The 17,191-nt window shown below is 51.6% G+C and overlaps 1 protein-coding gene across 6 annotated transcripts in view; it reads left to right on the forward strand.

Annotated features, from left to right (window-relative positions):
• Positions 1-2,441: 2,441 nt before the first annotated feature.
• LOC100124255 (protein slit) overlaps positions 2,442-17,191 on the forward strand; it is an 80,325-nt gene continuing 65,575 nt past the window's right edge. For 5 of the 6 annotated variants that reach the window (XM_031932531.1, XM_001608127.5, XM_031932532.1 and 2 more), the window contains exon 1: positions 12,440-12,850. The gene's annotated coding sequence lies outside the window, so the exon portion shown is untranslated. Of the gene's footprint in view, positions 2,722-12,439; positions 12,851-17,191 lie in introns of those variants that run through there. The other variant, XM_031932530.1, reaches the window with a different exon arrangement.

Genomic DNA, 17,191 nt, shown 5'->3' on the forward strand with positions numbered 1-17,191 from the left:
GAATCCGGTGATTTTTCGCGAGGTATAGAGTGAGGATTTTCAAAAGTGAAAATTTTCAAATCTAATGCGCGCGCTCGGGCGCGCGGATTCGCGTAACGGAAGCGCATTCCACTCGCTGCGTATAACGTACTCTCGCGAATGAAAAGTCCGCGCGCGGCGACAGCGTCGGCCAAGTGCTTAATTATACCGCGCTGCTATATCCTTCCTTTTTCCCCTTCCTTCCTCCTTGGCGCGGGCGCGCGAGCGAGCGTGATAAACGTATGCTTCAGATGGGACACGTTTAATTGGGCGCAATTTCGAGTTGAACCTCGAATTAAAAGAGCCTTTCCGTCTTCGCTTTCTAATTGGCGCGCGCTCCTCGAAAATTTGTCGCCTCTCGTTAGCAGCGGGAGGAAAAGTATGTTTTTGAAAAGAGAGAAGAAAACATATGCGGATCGATCAACGATACGTTGCCGCAAGTTCGTGTGAATTGAAACAGCCGAGGGTGTCACATTTCACGCGGCGGCTTTTCGAAAAACCGAGCGGCAATGCACTTTCTTTCGCGCGCGCGGATCTCTGTTTACGTTGGACGGCCGTAATCGCGGCTCGAGTTGCACTCGAGAGCTAAACACACCGGCTTATATTTTCAGACACCTCAATCGCGGCGCCGCGAATTTAGCAACAGTGTGCACTGGGATCGCGCCGATACGTCCTTAGGAGGCCGCATAACGATATACAGTCTGCGAGCACACGTAGCCTACATACATAATGTATAGAGCAGCGCACGATCGCGAGCGTTGCGTTTCGGGTGTTCTGAGTTTCGCAAGTCCACGCGCGGTTGCCAATAATCTCGGGCTTCGATATCTGCAATAGATGCGCGTTATGTGTGCAAGGAGCCGGAGGATGATTTCGCGAGCGAGAGTGAGAGCGCGGATCACGGTTCTGCGGAGTGTAGAAGCGGCGATAGGCCAATTTCCTTTTCCCCCTGGAGAACCTCGTGTTTGATCGAGCCTGTCGATATGTAACACGGCCGCACGCGAATACTTTTTGAATAATCAAATTGTCCCGACGCAATAGCTCGATTGATTGAGAGAGTGTGCGAGACTGGAGCTCTGGGATGTGTTATGCGCGTGTACCGGGTTGCAGCAGCCGCAGCTTTACTTTCTATACGCGAGCCTCATTATTTTATCCGCGGCTGCAGCGCGCGAGAGGCTGCTTGTTCGGCTAAATTTTCAAGATCGCTCAGGGATACTCTCCGATGTGTAGATTTATTTATTATTCGACCGGCGCTGTGCCGGGGATCTCTATATCACTGTCGCTTTTCCCTCGGTATTCTGCTGTACGATTTATCCGAGGCTATCCGAGTTTTGAAAGGATTTATCGATACCACGGAAACTCGTGGCTTTTCCCCTTTGGCTGTATAAATGGCCGGTGATTTTCGAGGAATTGATAAGCATTCCCGATATGTTTTGATGAATGGTCCGTATGCGTCATTCGCGAGGGCGCTACCTGCCGATGCTCCAAGTCCGCACCTGCAGAGCGCCGAGTGGTGGTATACCAGCTGCGGATGGAACTGCCTTACCAACGGCTGGTGATCGAATACGCTTGAGTGTCACTACAGCGGATAAATTCGTTCTCCGCTTTTTTTTTTAAACTCGTGACACGACCCGGAATTGGAAAAATTATTTGCTTTTGCCGTCCTCTTTATCGATGATGATGGTACCGATATTCTCTAATAATCCCAGTTGTTGTATTTTTGCAAGTGTGTTCAGTTACTCTCACACGTATACGATCGTTTTGTCTTTTCTCCCAAGATACGTCCTTAATCACCCTTGCCATTCTGGCAAATTTCATCTGCAGTCTCGACATTGTATCCACTAATTGGCAAATCGTTAATGGACGAATCGCAGCTCTGTTCTCTCTCGAGCAAAAATCATGATCTAAACAACAATACCCTCGCTCACATTATTTATTTTTTCAGACGCTGTTCGCAAAATTTCATCAAACGCGGAAAAGTCGGCATAACGCAGAACAACAAATTCAGAGATCGTTCCTGCCGGAACGCTCCAGTCGCAGTGTACACATGCAGGGCGTGGTCAGTTGATTATAATGGGATTAGTACGAAGCTCGCCGCTAGCTGGCGTGAAATCGATTGATTCAGATGCGCGGCGACGCTGTATGGCGTTTGTACACACGCGTGCATTAATTTATATGACCCTCCCGCTATAGGTATACATCGGTTTTGCGGATCCGAGAAGCACATTGTCTTCTGCGCCATCGAAAATCCATCGTATAATAGATGTACTGTTCATCTATATTCAACAGCGTTCGTGCAGTTGGCATTACAATTAATTCCAAACGTCAATTAAACGGATTCGAGAACGCATTCATTAAATTTTAAAATTTTCAGCTGTCGCTCGTTTCGTTAGATTAATTAATCATAATTTTCAAGGAATCCACGATGAATCATCCATCCAACGAGGACCATCCCGATATCCCATCTCTTGCGGCGAGGCGAACGTCAATTGATGACATTTCGGATGATTCCGATCAGCGCGAGATTATACGGAGAGGACGAAAAACCGTACAAGCGCTGCTGCGCGCGGGGAGCATAGCATCCCAACGGCGGCGGCGTCCTGATCGAGCAACGCGACCACGTTTCAACATGATCTCGATGGAATTGCCGGACAAAAATGGCTTTTCACGACGCTGCAGCAGCGGACGAGCCTCGACTGCTATCAGGTGACTTTGATCGAATTTCGTCTCGTTAATTTTTTTCCTCCGGCTCTTCGTCATTCCACGAGCTCCTTCGTCATGTTTAATAATGTTTAATAATACAGCTTCGCGTTCGTGTTTTGGAAATCCGGTGTATAGAGCGAGCGAGAGCCGCGAGCGAGACAAATGAAATTATGCAGTCGGCGCGACGCGATGTCTGTCGCGATCAGCAGCGCGCGCCCGCTGCACACGATGTTCGTTTAATTAGTGACGCGAGCTTTTTTCAGGCTCAGCGTTAATTAAGGCCTAAATACCTAATGGCTTTTTCTCATTTGCCGCTTACGAATATCCCTTGTGCTTTTAACTTGTAGCTCTTACTCTCTCCCTCTCGTCGCTATAATGAATAATTTCACGGCCTATAATGCGCGCGTGCGGAGAATTAAAGGCGCATAAGGTCTTTTGCAACGCGTGAGCTGCTAGATTTTTTTTTTTGTTTTTTGCCAAAATAGTACACCTGAAATTTATAGAAATCTTCGGTCTCACTGTCGATATCTATTTCTCGCACAAGTATAACATGCGCGCAGCATCGGCGAATTAAAAAATTCATCTCTTTCAATTTCCCGAGCAGTCCAGCAGGAAATTCAAACCGAGAATAAACTTTCATGAAAAATGCAACAACAAACATGGCGAAGACCGACGAACAGCGAATCTTCCAGAATTATTTCGAGACGCAGCTAACCGAAAATTCTCGCCGGGCGCGCGCGCTTGTCCGCGGCAATTGCGACAAGTGCGTCGGCGTCTGTGTCAGTTCAGCTTCGATCCGTTCAGGCGAGACGTCTGGTCGGCGGCGCCATAGGTACACTCGCTCTCTCTCTCTCTCTCCCTCTCTCTCTCTCTCTCTCTCTCTCTCTCTCTCTCTCTCTCTCTCTCTCTCTACGCTCGACAGGCTACAACACACACACACGCCGCCGCCGCAAGGAACGACCTGGACCGCAGGTGCCGTAGCAGCACACGACGAGTTCGACGCAATTATACGTACTTCCTCGCGGCGGTGATTTCGCCATAGGAGATCCGCGAGAGACGCGACGCAACTTTAACGACTCTGTCAGTCGCAAGGCAAACGCGTTAATGGGCCTCTTTCGCATTTTTGCGCGCGTGTATGCATCACCTCTCGATCGTTCGCTGTTTCGAACTCGCTGCCTGTGTACACAGTCTGTGGCCGAAGGCTTTTTTCACCGATGGGAGAGCGACGACGAGTCGAGATTGATTCATTAAAAATTCGCTCGTTTTGCTCCGATTGTTTGCCGACGCTGCAGCAGCGCGACGATATTCCGCTCCAATTGACGGATGATGTACATACTACTACTGCGCGACAGTGTATTTTTCTTCGCTTCGCATCGAAACTCGGCGGTAAACAATTCACAACTCTCGTCCAACGAATCGACGCACGAGTTTGAATTTTCAGCAGCGCCGATAACGATGTCAAATCAGACGAGGCCAGCAGGACTCGGCTTTCCAATTTCCAGCCTCGGCTCTCTCGTCGCTCCTAATCGAATCGAGTATTAGCCAGGTCGGCGGTTCGCGGAAATAGAAAAAAAGACCCAGTGCATGCGCTCGCGCGGTCAGGGCTTGGCCCGGAGTCACTCGAGAGCTCGGGAAGAATTTAATCCGCCGCTAATGCGAACCGACAACTCGATCAGAATCATTAGCCGAACAACATTCGATACTTATATTCGCGTCGCCGCTGTAGAGCACAAAGCCCCGACGGGGAAGAAGCCCGCGTTGTTCCTAATTCTCACGCCGCGCGCGCATGCAGGTATTCGAAAAGGTGGAAAGACTCTCGGGGGCTTTTTGACATCGTCATAACGGCCCCCTATTTATCAAATCCGGCGTATGGCACTCGTGCGCGCGCCCCTTGTTTGTCATCGCCGCAGTAGTCGCGCGGAGAAAGACGCGCCGTCGTCTCTCACTCTCGTAATGTGATTTAAAAGCCTCGAGAAATCTTTTCCCCTGTCGCGCGCTTATTGTCGCCTCTGCCCGTATAGAATCCCTCCCTGTCAGCGACACGAGTTTTCCGAAGGTGAGTCTCTCTCTTGCTCGAGTTTCGGGCCAGCGATGCATCTGGGTGGATGAAAATCTCTCGCGGCCGCAGACGGAATTAGAACACACGGAGGTGGTGCAGCAGCAGCAGCAGCTGGAATTCGAGAGTCTCGCCGTGAAATTCGACTATTCTTCTTCCTTTTGTGCCGCTTAGAGCGCGCTTTGAATAATAACATAATCCGCGCGCGGCTGCATACTTATATACGGAGAGGTCTCGATAAAAAATTCGGGGGGAGAAGAACGCACTCGCACTCGAGTGTGTGCGCGACACTTTGCGCTTATTGAAAATTTCGCACAATGGAAAAATGAGTTTTCAAAAGGCCCGCTGTATAGCTGCGCAGTTTCGGGTCTATACAGCCACGCCGAGGGAGAGAGAGAGAGAGAGACACACTTGGCTTTTATATGCACTTAGACGGTGCGGAACTGCTGTGTATTTAGTTGCCGGAACTCGGCGATTTGCTCGTAGCGCGACCGAAACTTTGCGCGGCCAGGGTGTATTTGTGAATATTCACAACGCCGAGCATTCAAAGCCGACTCCTCGCGGAGAGAGCAGCGTAGGAAAGTTGCGCGCGGATATAACCTCGTTACAATATCGGAAATTTAATAATTGCGCCGCGCGTCCCACTCGACGCGTCGTCCTCCTTGCTCCCCAAAACGTACATGCGCGGCTCGAAAAATGCAATATCGAATCTATGTATTGCCTGCCAGCTCCGTCGCGATTCTTTCTTCCAAGTCAAATATCTCAACGGCAATATATCCCAGGCATCGCGGGGCAAAAAACGAAAATAGGCACTCTATACTCCCAGCCTCGCTCGCGAAAGCGTGTACGTAAAAGAATCCATCCGCGCGAGTATATCCGACACGTTCGTGCGGACGTAAAACAGCGGCGCCGGCGTAAAAAGAGCTTTTATCGCTAAACGCCGATCGCATTCTAGATACGTCGTATATCCCCCTATTGCTTCGTCTGCCTCCACGTTCTAAAAAGGAGAATCGCTATTCGGAATAAGAGCAAAGAATACGGACACGACGATCCTCCCTGTGTGTCTGTGTGTGCTGTGTTGTACGAACGCCCCCTTCGAAGGAAGCAGCGGATCAGGTAGATCCGCTTCGCTCTCTCTCTCTCTCTCTCTCTCTCTCTCTCTCTCTCTCTCTCTCTTATACGTATACGTGTGTATAGGCTCACGTCTGACCAGCAGGCGCGAGGTCGCGGGGATCAAGGACAGCAGCAGGAGTTGAAGCTCGGCCGCCGGCGACGTGCGCCCGATGGAGCCGTGAAAATGCCTCTGCGAAGGAATGCCGGCGCGCGCGCGATGTATCGCGCTCCGACGAGAATCTCTCTCTCTCTCTTTCTCACTCACTCTCGGTATATAGGAATTCCGCGCGAGAGGAAGCTGTACACTGCAGTCTGCTGCAGAGCTTTGTACCGAGAGGGAGGGAGTTTTACGCCGGGGATAATTAGCCCGCGATAGGCGGAGATATAGTTGTTATAGATACGCGGGATGGATTCGCAGCCGAGGACTAATTAACTTGTTTTCAGGCCGATCTTTCTCGCTCGACGCGCTCGCTGTTGTTGTTTTTTTAATCAACTTTTTTTCGCCTCATCCGCGCGCTGCGGAGAGGAATTTTAATTAATACTCGCGGCTCTTTAAACTAATCCGAATCACGTGTTCCATATGTGGTGGATAGGACGCCGCAGATTTATCTCGGCTGTCCACACCTCCCGGTGGTCAGTCGCGTTCGTTGAACCGATGCTCGTCGGGTAACGAGTAAGAGAGAGAAAATAGCTTATTTTTTAAGTGATTGGAGCAAGGCATCGATTTCCACTCCCGATAAAGCGCACTCGCTCATATAGTACATCTTGGACGAAAAGTTTAAATTGATTGTGCAGCGCGCTCGCGGCCCAAGGACCAAGCGAACCAGGTCAATATCTGCTCGCGCGGCCAGTTTGTGTGTACCCATTTAACTGGAAATTTTGTACGGGAGAGAGCTCGGTAAACTTTATTAATTAAATATTTTCCCCCTAATATTCCGGCCGCGATATTATTACGTCCCGAAATATATAAAACGACTCTATAACGCTCCGACGTGCGCGTGCGTGTGTGTATATTTAAATATAAGCACGTGAGGGGGGGGGGGGAGGAGGGACAGGCGTGTAATAAAGTGCTCTCAGCCCTTTAGTCATTCTTCAAACGCTAACAACGGTTCAACGCTCTGCAATCATTTTGTGTGTACTAAGAATATAACCGCAGCGCGCGAGCGGCCGCGGACCGTCTGATACGTGGAATACCGAGAATAGGCGAGAATAGCCCCGCGGAACGCGCTGAAGAATCACGCGCTGCTGAATAATTATCCTAGGACATAATGCAGACTACGTGTACACGTATAAATAAACCTCTCGCTCGGTTTGTACTGCTGGCGTATTTAACATTTATCTCAAATCAAGCGTCGATGGATGCGATTACGCTTTCGTGCCGTAGCTATATCCGTGCCACTAGACGATTACTTATATAGAATCAATTGCAGGTCGCTTTTCGTCGCTGTATGCCCGACTCCGAGGAATCGCGAATTCGGAGCGGAAGTCGGTCGCGTGCGTTTATATGGAGGCGGAGAGGAAGCTCGGGGTCGTAAAGAAAAAATAAATCTGCACGGGCGAAAAAGGAAAGCATCAAAAGCAGCAGCAGCAGCCCCCGCACGCGCGCGCGCGCGCGCGCGAGTCGATCAAAAATAAAGAGGCAAGGAAGCGCGCGAGCCCAAAATACATTATGATAAGCGGAGCGTGGAGAGCCGCTGCTGCTGCTGCAAAGCGCAAGACGAAACAGTTTATGCGCGGGCGCAGCTCGAAAGAAGCCGGAGAAGCTTTGAGAGGGTGGTGTCTGCTCTCTCTCTCTCTCTCTCTCTCTCTCTCTCTCTCTCTCTCTCTCTCTTCTGCGTCCGATACGGCGCGTTATTTACAATTAAGGTACGCGCTCTTCCGCTAAGAGCCATAAACTTCTGTGCAGGCGAAAAAGGCGCGTTTTTTCTAATAATCCCCGAAACGTGATCGCATACGCGCCGATTCAATTAATAACCAACGGCACACTTAGCGCGAGCATCTGCCCGCGCGTGCGGATAAAGGCTCTCGAGCTGAGAGAGAAAAAAATGAGATACATACATCAGGCACATATTTTATACATAGAGGGAGAAGAGCCAAAACGGAACTCGACGCTCGCAACGCTCGTATAACGCACACAGACACAGGGAGAGAGAGAGAGAGAGAGAGAGAGAGAGAGCTTCGAAGAACACATACCGGTCCTTATTAAGCCCGCGAGCGCATGCGAGCTCACGTATACTGTAAGACACCTCTGCGAAGAGCGCAGAATGGCAAGCTGCTGCATCGCGCTATAGCTATAGGCTAGCACGGAGAACGAGAGCCACCGGGTTCCGTCTTAATGTCCATTCATTGTGCGGAGCTGGCTCTACTGGCCCGTTTTGTCCCGGTTATAATTTCGCCTGCGGGGCTCCTGCGCTCTCTCTCTCTCTCTCTCTCTCTCTCTCTCTCTCTCTCTCGCGCGCGCGCGAGCACTATATAGCACTATATATACTATGTACCAGCGCCAAAAGATCAATGCGCTCGTATAATAGCGCGAGAGAGAGAGAGGGAGAGGACCGTGACGCCGGTGACTAGACGTCGGATCAGCGCGGCGCTCTGTCCGATGATTTATAGAATCGTAATGTGCGCACAATGAGCGTCTTTTTCTTCCTTCCGACGGTTGCAGCTATACGCACACACACACACGCGCGCGCGCGGTAGTCTTTGACCTTTACGTACACAGTAGTAACACGACCGATGCAAAGAGAGCGAGTCGGCTATACTTCCTGCCGAGGATCGACGCGCGAGATGATATCCGGCGTGGAATTCGAGCCGCGCGCGACGCGCTTGACATGAAAAAGGCGTATATTAATTCTCGAGGCATGTGCGCGCGTTTTTCCTCTTCTCTCTCTGCGCTCGACGGCGGCGGCTGATGAACCTCGTGTCGCAAGTCAATTTCTTTTCGGGGCTTCGCTGGAAACTCGAATTTATGAGCCGGATACGTCACACCCGGGCTGTTCGCGTTGCACACCGGTGCGTGCGTATAAATCAGTGCGCGTCGCGCGAAAAGTCGAATAATAATCATCGATTCAGCCTCTTTTTCCCGCTCGCTTAATCAACCGTGCAGGCATATCTCGGCGCAGAAGTTGCGCAACGCTTTTTCTTGCGCAACGGCTTTTCCACCTTTGCTATAGGCGCCTGTATAACGAGCTATCTCTTCGCGCGCGCGCGCACACACACACGCGCGCGCAAGTGGGCGGAGAAGTAGTTCTTTTATTCATGCGTAAACGCAAAGTTCGCGAGCGGCGGTTAATAACGCATCGGGCTCTCTAAACGCGCGGCGCTTTAGCCCGCCGAGAAGTATTCATCAATTATAAGCGCGCATAGCGTGCGGGGGCCGTGAGTTAATTTGGCTGCATTCTTCTCCCCTTCCCTCTTCGCGGAAACGTGTGTATATAACGCAAAGGAAATTCGGCCGAAGGGTGTAGACTGGAAGATAAAACGCGCAGCGGTGGTCCCTGGGGTTATTGATGTTTTAACGCGCTGCGCTGCGTTGCTTATACACAGCAGACGAAAGTTTAGTGGCTTGCGTTTAACGCCGAGCGGCAGCTCAAGAAACTCGTGTACGACACGCCGAAACTCGCCGGAGAACACGAGACGCGGTATAGAGATAGCGCGCGCAGGAGAGAGAAAAAAATGCAGCGCTTCTTCCCCGATCTCGGGCCGAGATAACACATCCGTCGTGTCTCACGAGCCCTTCGACGTTTCCCTTTCAGAGGACACGTTGCACTCGAGCATTCAAACTATCGGCTCCTATTCCATCTCCGTCTCTCTCTCTCTCTCGGAAACTCGTGTCGAAAATAATTCATCCTCACGCGCGCGCGCGTCCCTCCTCTCGGCGTGCTGCAGTGTCGTAGGTAGCGCTATAAAAATTCCGGGCTAACGAGGCTCCATTAGAGCCCGCGCGCGAGCGGGGCTTATCAATGCCCGAGTCCGTGTTTACAAAGGAATAATCGTCGCGGCTACAACGTCGTTATGTGAGAGTCGCGAGAGAGAGAGAGAGAGAGCTGTACACGAAAACCTCTCGGCGGTCCCATTAATAACGAATCAATACAGCCCGAGCTTATCAAATCGTCGTCTCTTAAAAGTCCTCCTCCTCCTCTTCTTTCTCTCCGAGCGAGAGAGGAATCGGACTTTATGAAGAAATTCCCGTCGTCGTCGCGGCCGAGAGGAGCGGAGCGAAAGACGAGAGGTAAAAGCCAGGCAGCTCGTCCGCTCTCTTATCTCCGGCGGAGATCGACGTTTTCCAGGCCCACACAAGGCAGGCAGAGAGAGAGAGAGAGAGAGAGAGAGAGGAGCCTTGTCACTTTGTGTTTTGTCCCAGCTCGGTCGCTCACTCCAAGTCGTGTATAAAAAGGGCCGCAAAGTGGCCGCCAAAACGAAGGATCTTATATAGGTAGCAAAGTGCGGGGAGTCGTTGTATAACGGTTCGAGAACAGCCTGATTGACAGCTGGGTAAACATAAAAATCAGAGACACGTGCTGCAATCGTTATAATTACGGCGAGCGCGCGAGCTCTCGACGTTCTCGGAATTTATAGGTGCAAATGAGAGCGCTTTATCCTCCTTCCGCTCCCTCTCTATCTCTCTCGCGCAGCGTATCCGCTGATTTGTAATTCAAAGCGCCGAGCGGAGAGTGTGACTACCTACGTGTGACTTTTCGTGTTTACCATACGCGCTCGCGCGCGATTACTTATTTATGGGGGATAATTGCTCCCCCCGACGAGAGGACGTTCACGTGCGCCGAGACGCTAATGATCGCATTGTACTCTCGAGTCTATCGATGTACGAGTCGCGGACGGGTATTAGAGGCGCTGCGTTAATTGTAGGGGGAGAAAAAAGCGCGGGGAGGGAAAATTTGATTAGCGGCTCGTTAACGGAGAAACCGCCAATTATATTCGCGAGCAAGAGCAAACGATAGACTTCGCCAGAGTAAACAGAGTCTATGCAGGAGAGACACGTCGGCGTAGGATTGCACTTTCCGAACTTTTGATTGACTTTACAAGATTGCCATAGTCTCTCGGCGCGCGCGCGCGCGCGCACGTGTGTATCAAAGTTTCAGCCGCGCACCGCTGACGTCGAATTAATAATTCCCTCATCTCGCTCTGTACCGAAAATCCCCACTCGTTAGACGCCCAAGCGACTGTGCACGTATCATTGTATCCGAGAAAGAGAGAGGGAGAACTCGGACTGCATTCACCGAGGAGGTATTCTCTACTCCTATTAAAACGAGTTTGACGCGCGCGGGGAAGGGGACCAGAGCACACCGCGTGTACGTTCCCGCTCGTTGAGCAGAATGAAAAAAAAAAAAAAAGTTCTCGCGCTGCTCGCCGACTGCTGATTTTTCGTCCCAATGGGGCACTCGAGCGTGAAGAACAAAAGCCAAAAAGGCGGAAAAGAGGGAGAGCCGGCTCGGTCAACCAAGTTAATTTTCACTCGACTCCTGCTCCCTCTCGTCGGGACTAATTATTTTGAATATAATATCGCTGCCTAGTTTATAAATAACGCGCGCTGCGAGCGTTATTTTCTCTATAGCATGGCACAGGCCATCGGCTGCGCGACGAGTGTGTGTAGTGTGTACACACGCGCTCCCTTGCGTTTCCATTCACGTCCCGGCAATTCAGATACTTAACGCAAGTGATTTACATGAACAGCGTTTTAGGCGGGATTGTACACGCACGTCTGCGGACACGGATTCTTCTGCTCTGCGGCGCAGCGAGAGAGAGAGAGAGAGAGAGAGAGAGAGAGAGAGAGAGAGAGAAAAACAAATCGCATACTCTAGGCGCGAGCTCGCGAAGAGAGGAGGAGGCGAAGAAAGGAGTGGAAAAGGTGCAGGAGAGAGAGACGCCGGGCGTGCGCGGAGATGCGGAGATAGCGACGAGAGAGAGAGAGAGAGAGAGAGAGAGAGAGAGAGAAAGACAAATGAGAGAGGAAGAAAGGGTGAAAAACACAGACTGGATATACGAGAGCGTGGCCGGCTACAAAGAGGTGTTTAAAGCCGAGATAGCCCGGCTGTAGCGAGGGAGTCGCGGGGAAAAAGAAGAGAGAGCTAAGCAGCGAAAAAAACGATATAATTGCGCGCGGCAGCATCCAGGTGGACGTCAGCGGCGCGAGATAACGCGGGCGCGCGCGCGCGTGGAGCGGCGTAATGAAGAGGAACGTCCTCTCGCGCGTACTCTGCACTCGCGTTATATACGAAATCAAAGTCAGAGCTCTGAGACAAAGATGTATATACGCGCGGGAGGAGAGCAGCAGCGCAGTCCCAGACGACGACGAGGAGAGACTTTCAGTGCGCCGAGAAAAGGGACGGTCTCGCGGAAAAAGAGAGAAGGAACTCGCGTCGTCGCCAACAACGCTCTCTCTCTCTCTCTCTCTCTTTCCCCGCGCGCGCGTATCATCCGGTCTCCGGCGGCGAGGCGCTCGCCCATTGGTCGTCGCCGTCGCCACCGCCGCCGCCGCCGCCGCCGCCGCGAGAGTAGAGGGAGCCCGAACGCCGCCGCCGAGCAGTCGAGGACGAGTAGACCAGTTGAGCGCGGGACTCTGCATCGAGAGCACGCGCGCCCTCCCTCGAATTTTTGCCATACACAAGGTTGAATACAACTCTGCACGTATAGCTGACTGTGCATCCGATACTCACGATCGTTCTGTGCACGTACAATATAATAAACACAAGCCCCAGTGCGCGACAAGCTCCCGAGTGTGTGCACGCGGCGTCGAGTACGATATATAAGACAGAGAGACAGTGCGCGGCAGCACACACGGATCCGCGAACCGAGCGCGGAGAAGGAGAGAAGTCCCTCTCGGAGCCAGGTTCAACGCACCTGGGGGAGAGAGAGAGAGAGCGAGTGGCGGAGAGAGGAGAGGAGCGGAGAGATGCTGCTGCATCGCGATGCGCGCCGCTGACCGCCTAGCGGAGCTGAGGACGATCGGTAAGTCGACGCGATCTTTCTTGCTCCTCGGCGCCTTTATGCGACTCTTTCGACAATGCAACTTGTGTAAACTCGCGAGAGTGAGAGGGAGGGAGAGATCGGCGTGTCCGGTGTTACCGGTTTTTCCTCCACGGCTAATTAAACCTTATTAATGTCTCTCGGGAATCCGCGAGCGGATAACGATCTCGCGGCGAGGCATTTCATCGGCGATCGCTTCTCCGATGGATTTCCTCTTGCGGTGTTATTGTTGTTACCTGTACACGTCTACGGAGAATTCCTCCGAGTTAATTCACGCGCGCGCGCGCGCCACCGGCGGCTGTGCAAACGCAGATCGCAGCCCGGAGCGTGATGGATGGATGTTTGCCCCCTCGAAAATTGAGAAACATCTCCCGTCCCCGCGGAGCACGTTCGCGCTTTTTTCGCACACCCCCGATCTCTCTCCCGCGAAAATGCATAATGCAGAGCAGCGGAGGATCTCTCTCGCTCTCTCTCTCTTCTAAAAACAAAACCCCATAGAAAGGAGCGAGAGCGGAGTATACTGCAGGGAGCTATCGGCGTAGAGAATCTCGTTACCGGCTTCCCAAAAGGGGCAGCAGCGGCGAAAAAGCCCGAAAAAAATACGTGCCGCGGGGGGAGCTTATGATGCTTCTCTTGCTCTCTCTCTCTGTACAGCAGGCGAACGCGGCATTACCTAGACTGTCTCTCTCTCTCTCTCTCTCTCTCTCTCTCTCTCTCTCTCTCTCTCTCTCTCTCTCTCTCTCTCTCTCTCGGTGTGGGAGTACATAAGCTGTATAGGAGAGCGCGGCCAAGCACTTGCCCATGGGAATTCATCGGGCTACACGCTGCACGGATGCGCGCTCGAGCCTAAAGAGGGACGTAGATGGACGGCGTAATTGAGGTGTTCGATACGACGCGCGTGTGTATGTACGTGTGTACGGAGAGTATGTAGGAAAGTGTGTCCGACGGGCGCCGCCGCCGCCGACCCTTTTCTGCTCCGATTGTTATGCGCGCATGTGACGTATGGATCGAGTCCTGCTGCTGATGTCGACGCTTTCCCGAAATAATTAATCTCCGCGCGCGGCTTTCGGATTCCGCCGACTCGTGCAGAAGCTTCGCGGGAACCATAAATTGCGTAATACCTCGGCCCGCAAAAAGCACAGAAGGGAATTCCGTGCGCGCGCGAGCTGTCGCATATTCGTAGATGTACGCTGTCCCTTATCTCCGCGGCACGTCGTCGATTGACAAATCGGAGCCAGCTCTCTCTCTCTCTCTCTCTCTCTCTCTCTCTCTCTCTCTCTCTCTCTCTCGCGTGTATTATGCAGGACAGCGCTACCGCAGCTGCACCTGGGCTCGCGCGCGAGCCTCTTTCTCTTATTTTACACTACTATGGCGCTATATGCTCTGGATTCTTTGAGCTGCTGCAGAGTTTTTGCAGTCGCGTTCAAAACTCCGCTTTTTCACTTTCTCCCGGCGCGGAAGGGTCAAGCTCTCTCTCGATTATACATTGTGTAAAAGGACAAAGGGTAGAATTCACTTTGAGCGCGTATGCGCGCGGCAGGAATTATCGATCGAAAGGATCGAGTTGGAAACTGCTGCGCAAGAGCTAGAGCAGAGCGATGGTTATGTAAAGTTTGTTAGCGTAGGCGAAACTGCTGGAAAATGTCTCTTTTTCGCGCGGCGATTTTTCCGTATTCGGCTAGAAAGTCGATACTGCTTTCTAATACTCGCGTGCCCAGTGGTGGTGTTTTTCCACATAGGCACAAAGATGCGTACACGAAAAAGCGCGAAAATCGAGGCCCGGTACGCGTATCGCGTTACATCGGTTTACGGCGAAAATTAAACGAGGCCCGATAAAAAGTTAAGTGCCGCGTTCGATGCGCTCTCAACATGCGCCGTCTGTTTTACTCTCTGCCCCGCCGAGAAAGCCGATTTTTGGATAACGGACTCTGTATGAGAGAGCGAAGTTGCGGCAATAAAACCAGCCCAGAAGCAGCATCGGCAACAAAAGTAAACTCTTTTACAGCCTCGTGTGCGTTGCGCAAGAGCGTCTCTCTCTCTCTCTCTCTCTCTGTCTCTCTCAGCGCGCGGTGAATTACATAAATAATCGAGAGTCGGATTAATCCGATAAAAAGATACACGCCGGCAGTAAAAGAGCGAACAATCGGCGATAAAGCACACGGGCAAAGTGCGTCGTTAACGTATCGAGGAATTTTAGCAGGCAGTGTATTATGATGTACGCGTCAGAAGCGAGACGAATCGAGGAGGTGCGCAAGTTATACACAAGTCGAGAGAGAGAGAGAGAAAGAGACGCGACGAAGCGATCAAAGGAGGGGGGACGCTGAAGAAAAAGAGGAAACAATGCCATGCCTTTTGCACATTCTTGGGGAGTAAGCAAAGTTAAAACCTCAGGCTTTGTGGAGGTTGATTACATTTTGGCTTGCTACAGAAAGCCAGCGCGCTAGGGAGGGGGGCAGAGCAAGAAACTATTCCGCTAAAGCCAAGTCCACTCCAATAAAACTCGGGCTATCTCGTTAGAGCGAGAAAACGGCGACCGCGTTTCCCCGGCGACTGCAGCCAGTAGACGAGACAGAGAAAGACGACGACGACGGAGAAACAAAGAAAGCGCGGAGAGAGAGAGAGAGAAAATCTCGCTGTTTACGGAGTAGAACGAACTTCTAGGCTACGTACACACCACGTTCTCCTTTCGTCAACAGAATAAAATTAAATTCACGAAATCGCGGGCCAGGACTGGTGGCAAGCTCTCTCGGGGCTACACAATGTTGTGTCGCGACGTTCTTTGGCTAATAAGACTCTGATCGAGATGTAAGCTAGGGGGGGAACCGGTCGCGCCGATTATGAGCAATAATATCCTCGCGAGCTTATCTTTCTCGACATTTCCATATACTCGTGTTATACCGACCTCTGCGTAATGCCGCGAGTTACGCAGAAGCTTAGTCGGGGGGACCCCTTTTTCTCAATATTCATCGGGCCGGAGTGTTGCTCTCGCGGTTTTAAACGCGCGCTAATGGACGTTTCTTTATATATTTCCAGAGCGCGGGATAATGTAAACGAGCGGCTGACGTTATTTCTCTCTCTCTCTCTCTCTCTCTCTCTCTCTCTCTTAGCCGCACTCCACTATTGGAAAACCTGTCCCCGCGGATTAATTGACTGATACGGCCGTATCGATGCTCTCGGCTGAATACAAGGTGTATTGGGAAAAAGAGCTTCGCGGAATAGTCGTAAACGAAAGGGGAGCATTGCTTTGAAAATGTAATAACATTTTTACAAATTTGTACAACTGTACATCGCAACATCCGCTGACAGTAGAACAAGCTAACTCCATTCCGCGAGACGAAATTAGCCAATCAATATGGTATATCTCCAACAATATTGAAAATTTAAATCCATCTGAAATCCGACATCGGTTCACCATTAGGGCACAGCACCGCTGATGCAGCTCAGTTATGCAACGGCGGCGGCAAAACAAAAAAGAAGCAACTCGAGAGCTGAAACTCGGCGCGCAGATCGGGATCAAAGTTTTCTTTGCTCCGCGAAAAACGGACATTGCTTTCCCATCAAGCAGTGGCCGATGGTAAACAAAAAGCTGCGGCAAAGAAACCACGAGTAGCCCGATGTATACCTATATACAGGGATGAGCCTCGGCGCGGTGTGTACGTCCCGCGCGCGCGACTGCTATCGATTTTTCTCCTGTTGCAAATTCCTCTTCCCCAGCATCTCTCATCTCGCGAAGGGGAGAAAAAGGACCAGCAGCGGCGACGGCGGCGGTAAAAAGGAGCTGTGGAAACGCGATATTTCGCGTAGCGCACTAGAGTCGCCGCTCTGCGAAAGCAAGCGGGCAGGCTAGTGCGCGGGGATGTCAATGACCGGCCCGAGGGGAAGAGAGAGAGAGAGAGGTAACATCGAAGCCTAGCTCTCGCGAAAGACCGAGCGAGAGAGAGACTCTAGTACTCTGCGCGCGTTATGTGTACGTATAGATATATGTATAAGCGAGTGTACAGTCGAGTAGAGTAGTAGAGAGCGAGAGAGAGAGAGAGCTTCGATTCGCAGCGGTGCGAATTATTGCATCGGGAAATCCAGGTTGACATTTATCGCGCGCGATATGCGGCCACGAACGGTTAGAGCGAGAGGGAGAGAGAGCGCGAGAGAGCTCTTTTAAATTCTCAAAGTAAAGAGCCTGCTGCGCGCGCTCCGCGTTTACGCATGCGCCCGATGAGAAGGAGTGAAAGCTTTTATCGCTTTTTCGGGATTAAACTCGGAGAACTCTCTCGAAACCGCAACGGCATCCAACTGCAGCTAGCAGGTCCTATTATAAGTTAAACA

This window comes from Nasonia vitripennis, chromosome 5 (genome assembly GCF_009193385.2).
Source record: "Nasonia vitripennis strain AsymCx chromosome 5, Nvit_psr_1.1, whole genome shotgun sequence".
NCBI lineage: Eukaryota > Metazoa > Arthropoda > Insecta > Hymenoptera > Pteromalidae > Nasonia > Nasonia vitripennis.